The sequence below is a fragment of the Salmo trutta genome, chromosome 18, assembly GCF_901001165.1.
Source record: "Salmo trutta chromosome 18, fSalTru1.1, whole genome shotgun sequence".
In the NCBI taxonomy this organism is placed as follows: Eukaryota; Metazoa; Chordata; class Actinopteri; order Salmoniformes; family Salmonidae; genus Salmo; species Salmo trutta.
The window spans coordinates 15324393-15331279 of record NC_042974.1 but is presented as its reverse complement, the minus strand read 5'-3'; the positions used below and the strand labels follow the sequence as shown (position 1 = coordinate 15331279).

Below are 6887 nucleotides of genomic sequence, written 5' to 3'. Positions count from 1 at the left end.
CAGCTCTAGCAGGGCATACATTTGACGAACTGACTTGTTGGAAAGAATGCCTTTTATGACTGTGCCACGTTGAAAGTCACTGAGATCTTCAGTTAGGCAATTCTACTGCCATTGCTTGTATATGGAGATTACATGGCTGTGTGCTCAATTTTATACACCTGTCAGCAAGGGGTGTTGCTGAAATAGTCAAATCCACTAATTTAAAGGGGTGTCCACATACTTATGAATAAATAGTGTATATCAGAAATAAATGACAAGTCCTTCTGTCAGCATTGATAGTGTCAAGTTTAACTGACAGTAAGTGCATTCATAGGAAGATAGCTGGGTGGGACAACCACATATCACAGTCATAGTAAGTATATTTTTATTTAATAAAGAGATTAGCCGCAAAGTCAGTGTTAGTAGGAAAAGACAAGATCAATAAACATTCCAAAACTTGATAAACAAAATTGATAAACATCAATAAAATATATATTTTTTTGAATGTTTACTTAAGAGTATAATACATTGGCTGATCCCTCCTGATGACCTGGATGGAATTATTGATCTTTCCTTAACCTGTAGGAAGTCCCACCCAGTTGCCTACTCCAAAATGGTGAAAGTCTCCAATGGCGCTGCCCATGCTAAATCAAGCTCTTGGCCATTAGAGTCCTCTATCATTCTCTATGGTCGAGCCAAGCCCTCCTGAGCTATACTGCTCTCATTCCTCAGTGTAGGAAGAACCAGGCCAGAGCACTATAGCTCAGATGGGCTTGCCTGGAATCACTCTAGAAAGGACAATGTGAAAAGCAGAGCCAGAACAGTACAGTTCAGGTCAGTACAATAGTGTAGAAACAATAGTGTATATGAATTTACCCAATCCTTATGTGGTGCTCATTCCTATGGGATCCAGGACTTTTCCTTGGCTGTGTGCAATGCTCTTGACCAGGAAAGCCTCTGGGCCTTAGTTAGTGTATACAGTATTGTGTCATGGCCAAAGTGAAGCTTACCACTCTTAGTGTATACAGTGCTGTGTGATCGCTTTAGGTGTATCCCACCACCCTTAGTTATACTATGTGATAGCTTTAGGTGTATCCCACCAGGCGTGGGGTGCTGGGGAAGCTCTTCCTCATGCCCATGCACTTCTCCTGATCCAGGAACAGGGAGTTAGCCTTGATGGACAGGTCATGCTCCAGGGCAGCCTTGGTCTTCACCAACATCTGCAGGGTGTTTTCTGCCTCCATCAGCCTCTCACGCAGCTTGAGGATGGTGTCCTCTATCTCCTTCACTTCTCCCACCAGTCTGGAGATTGGGATGGAAACAGGGACGGGGAACAGGGACAGAGACAAGGACAGACAAGACAGTCAGATTGAAGAAGTGGTAAATAGAGGAGAAGGGAGGGTAATTGTAAAACTTACTGGCTATAAAACCCAGGGTAAGTGTAAAACATACTGGCTATAAAATACCTAGACATGCCCGAGCCCCACCTGTGGTGTGGGTTGTCCCTGCAGAGCTCCACGTTAGGCCAACGTGCTCTCTCATCCAGCCTGGTCTGGGCCACCATCAGGGGGCACTCCTTGTCCCTCAGGGTCTGGAAGATCTCCTGGAGGGTCTGCAAAGAGAAACAGGAGAAAGGGATGTTGAGATGATCCAGGGAGTAAGGAAACAGAGTAATTTTAGTTGTTTAGGAGGAGAGCAGTTCTAGCAGTTGATATGGTTGTATTTTTATTTATTTAAGCTTTATTTAACTAGGCAAGCCAGTTAAAAACAAATTCTAATTTGCAATGATGGCCTAGTCTGGCCAAACCCGGACGTTGCTGGGCCAATTTTGCGCCTCCCTATGGGACTCCCAATCATGGCCGGTTGTGATACAGCTTGGATTCGAAACAGGGTGTCTGTAGTGACGCCTCTAGCACTGAGACTCAGTGCCTTAGACCGGTGCGCCACTCGGGAGCCCCCAGTGTAATCTGGTTATAATCTGGCTTTAATCTGGTTGTAATCTGTTTGTAATCTGGTTATAATCTGGTTGCAATTTGGTTGTAATCTGGTTGTAATCAGGTTATAATCTGGTTGTAATCTGGTTGTATGCTCTGGATGTCTTTGAAACCAGTTTTTCTCGCTTGGTAAGGGTTTGAGGTAAAGAGTTCTAGGAAACTCAAATAAACTTGTTGATTTGTTGATTTACACCACACGATCAGGTGATGTGACACTTCTAGTCACCATGGATAAAAGCAAAATCAACCCCAACTAACTTTAAATCAAATCAGATGAACACTGTACTGTATACAATACCCTCCTCCTTCTCATCCCACCATCATATTATCATGTAATCTCATTCCCATGAATCACTCAACCACTCCTCAGAACCATCCCTGTCTGACTGACTGGCTGGCTGACTGACTTTATTAAAGACTGAGTGCCTCACATCATAGCTGATGTCAATGAATAAGACCAGAGAACTGCTGAGGTGGATAGAGCCCAGCAACCTCCAATTAGCCATTTAACAACAATGGGCTCCAGTGTCCACTACTCCACTACCCAGGGTATGTTTCAGTGGAAAGTGCTGAACACAGGCAATGCAGAGATATCTATTTTTGGCGTCCATCTTTTGACAAGACTATTAGCTTAGCAGTAAACAGAGTTTGGTAAGTTACTTTGCATGCCTGGCTTCCATAACAAGATGACAGTGCATACAAGGCCTAGACCAGTGGAGAGGGTGATCATTCCACAACACTTACATGGTCTTCGTTTGCATGTCTCTGCCCATTAAACACTGATTGTTAGCCTCAAGTAAAAGGGCATGAAATGAGTTTACCTTTTTCTCTTCATTCATTAAACAGTAAAAGCAATTTGATAATAATAAACATTTGTTCTCTATTGGCATAAAAGATGTCACAAAAATGTAATAAACTCTTCAATAGTTTGAGACAAATCATAGACAGCAGCCAAAACTCAGCAATAATCAACTATGGTATACAGGCAGTTTAGGATGCCTTCCTTACTACCCCCTGGACCTGATGTTTAAGAACAATGATGTATAACAAGAAACAACCAAACTGCATCTCAATGAGTTGAATGGAACTGAATAGAAAAGGAACTAAAACATGAGAGATGAACCTGATGGTCATTGGTCTAGGGAACCATTAGTCACCTTAGCCAGGTGTGTCTGCAGTCTGTTCTTGGCGTTGGTGGTCTCTGACATACAGTTGGTGAAGGCCACGTTGACCTTGTTGAACTGGTTCCACATCTCGTTGGACGTGTCGTTCAGCAGGATCTCGATCTCGTCATGCAGCTTGTGGGACACCGCACACTGGCTCTGGGAGTGAAGGATGTTGTCATCTGTGAACTTTGACCACGAGTCGGGCAGGGAGAGGCTGGTCAAGAAGGAGAAGAATTACAATAAGGCCACAGTGGTGAGGACTGGAAGGTTCTACGCCAGGAGACACACAGGCGTAGTGGTTACATTTGGGATTGGGCGCTTTATATTCTGAGAACATTTAACACACCTCTGTCGATAGATAGATATCCTATTCCATCCACAACGCTGTATAACATTAATATCTAAACTTGTGAATGGGTAGGGCCTCTGACTCTAGAAGGCTTCAGTCTCTTAACCCCTCTGCCCAAAACTAGTGGGTGGGTACTACTCACATAGGGTCAAGTCTCTCGAACCCTCTGCCCTAAACTAGTAGGTGGGTACTACTCACAAAGGGTCAAGTCTCTCGACCCCTCTGCCTTAAACTAGTGGGTGGGTACTACTCACAAAGGGTCAAGTCTCTCGACCCCTCTGCCCTAAACTAGTGGGTGGGTACTACTCACAAAGGGTCAAGTCTCTCGACCCCTCTGCCTTAAACTAGTGGGTGGGTACTACTCACAAAGGGTCAAGTCTCTCGACCCCTCTGCCCTAAACTAGTGGGTGGGTACTACTCACGAAGGGTCCAGTCTCTCGATCCCTCTGTAGTAGCTGATCCCATCTGACACGTTCCTGAGATGGTGACACTTCTTATCTATCCTCTGAGCTGTCACTTTTCGCTGATGTCTCTCTCCAGCTCATGCTGAACTGCTCAGTTTGACCTGAGAGAAGTATAGATGTAGGCTCTTAATTTCACCTAAATTGTCACAGCAAAATAATCCTGCAGCAAAAGGATTTGAATGTTTAGGGTTCTAGTCAAGCAGATCTGCTTTAGCCGACATCCGCATATCAGTTGTTTTGACGGTGTCGAAGATGGAACTGCATTAGACCAGTCAAATCCACAAGTGGCTCCTGGCATTATACCTAAAGTAGACATTGCCACTCATTAACACGAGCGGGGCGGCTGTGGCTTCATGACAATGATCAAGAGCAGCTGCTCACAGATTTGACGCTCCAACACAGTTCCACCTCTAACACCACTAAAACATCCGCTATGCGGCTGTCTGCTTTCTCTGGTTAAACTTGATCTGACTGAATCTAGGCATTAGTCCCTCATTTTGCTTGATCGGTGGTTAGGATATTACCTGCACTATTCACTGTTTTTGTAATTGTTTCAGTAACTTATTGTATTAAAGTGATCACTTTGGGATTTTGGCAAAGTTTTCATACATCCACAGAATCAGATGAATTCGTGGATACCATGTTTCTGTGTCCAGTATGAATAAAGTTAGAGGTAGCTTTGTGAGCCAATGCTAACTAGCATTAGCACAATGAATAGAAGTCTATAGGTATCTGCTAGCATGCTGTGTGTGTTAGGAATTGTTGTTTCTCACTCATTAACATACAGTTGAAGTCGGAAGTTTACATACACTTAGGTTGGAGTCATTAAAACTAGTTTTTCAACCACTCCACAAATTTCTTGTTAACAAACTGTAGTTTTTGCAAGTTGGTTAGGACATCTACTTTGTGCATGACAAGTCATTTTTCCAACAATTGTTCACAGACATTATTTCACTTATAATTCACTGCATCACAATTCCAGTGGGTCAGAAGTTTATATACACTAAGTTGACTGTGCCTTTAAACAGCTTGGAAAATTCCAGAACATGATGTCATGGCTTTAGCAGCTTCAAGTAGGCTAATTGACATAATTTGAGTCAGTTGGAGGTGTACCTGTGGATATATTCCAAGGCCTACCTTCAAACTCAGTGCCTCTTTGCTTGACATCATGAGAAAATCAAAAGAAAGCAGCCAAGACCTAGGGAAAAAAATGTGTAGACCTCCACAAATCTGGTTCGTCCTTGGGAGCAATTTCCAAATGCCTGAATGTACCATGTTCATCTGTACAAACAATAGTACGCAAGTATAAACACCGTGGGACCACGCAGCCGTCATACCGCTCAGGAAGGAGATGCGTTCTGTCTCTTAGAGATGAACGTACTTTGGTGCGAAAAGTGCGAATTAATCCCAGAACAACAGCAGAACCTTGTGAAGATGCTGGAGGAAACAGGTACAAAGGTATCTATGTCCACAGTAAAACGAGTCCTATGTCGACATAACCTGAAAGGCCACTCAGCAAGGAAGAAACCACTGCTCCAAAACCGCCATAAAAAAGACAGACTACGGTTTGGAACTGCAGATGAGAACAATATCATACTTTTTGGAGAAATGTCCTCTGGTCTGATGAAACAAAAATGGCCATAATGGCCATAAAGACCATCGTTATGTTTGGAGGAAAAGGGGGATGCTTGCAAGCCAAAGAACACCCTCCCAAACATGAAGCACGGGGGTGGCAGCATCATGTTGTGGGGGTGCTCTGCTGCAGGAGGGACTGGTGCACTTCACAATTTAGATGGGATCATAAGGAAGGACAATTATTTGGTTGTATTGAAGCATCATCTCAAGACATCAGCTTCCAAAGTTGTGGCAAAATGGCTTAAGGACAACAAAGTTATGGTATTGGAGTGGACATCACAAAGCCCTGACCTCAATCCTATAGAAAATGTGTGGGCAGAACTGAAAAAGCGTGTGCGAGCAAGGAGGCCTACAAACCTGACTCAGTTACACCAGCTCTGTCAGGCGGAATGTGTCAAAATTCAAGGGAAGCTTGTGGAAGGCTACCCGCAACATTTGACCCAAGTTAAACAATTTAAAGGCAATGCTACAAATACCAATTAAGTGTATGTGAACTTCTGACCCCCTGGGAATGTGATGAAATAAATGAAAGCTGAAATAAATCATTCTCTCTACTATTATTCTGACATCATTTTTTATAGCTACTGTTTACAGGCCTCCTGGGCCATATACAGCATTCCTCACTGAGTTCCCTGAATTCCTATCGGACGTTGTAGTCATGGCAGATAATGTTCTAATTTTTGGTGACTTTAATATTCACATGGAAAAGTCCACAGAACTACTCCAAAAGGCTTTCGAAGTCATCATCGACTCAGTGGGTTTTGTTCAACATGTCTCCGGACCTACTCACTGCCACAGTCATACTCTGGACCTAGTTCTGTCCTGTGGAATAAATGTTGTGGATCTTAATGTTTTTCCTCATAATCCTGGACTATCAGACCACCATTTTATTACGTTTGCAATCGTAACGAATAATCTGTTCAGACCCCAACCAAGGAGCATCAAAAGTTGTGCTATAAATTTCCGGGTCAACTCAAAGATTCCTAGATGCCCTTCCAGACTCCCTCCGCCAACCCAATGACGTCAGAGTACAAAAATCAGTTAACCACCTAACTGAGGAACTCAATTTAACCTTACAATACCCTAGATGCAGTCGCCTCCCTAAAAACCAAAAACATTTGTCATAAGAAACTAGCTCCCTGATATACAGAAAATATCCGAGCTCTGAAGCAAGCTTCCAGAAAATTGCATCTGAAATGGCGCCACACCAAACTGGAAGTCTTCCGACTAGCTTGGAAATACAGTACCGTGCAGTATCGAAGAGCCCTCACTGCTGCTCGATCATCCAATTTTTCCAACT

General features: G+C 43.4%; 1 pseudogene; it reads right to left on the bottom strand.

Annotated features, from left to right (window-relative positions):
• Positions 1–1064: 1064 nt before the first annotated feature.
• LOC115153642 (tektin-3-like) overlaps positions 1065–6887 on the bottom strand; it is a 31163-nt pseudogene continuing 25340 nt past the window's right edge.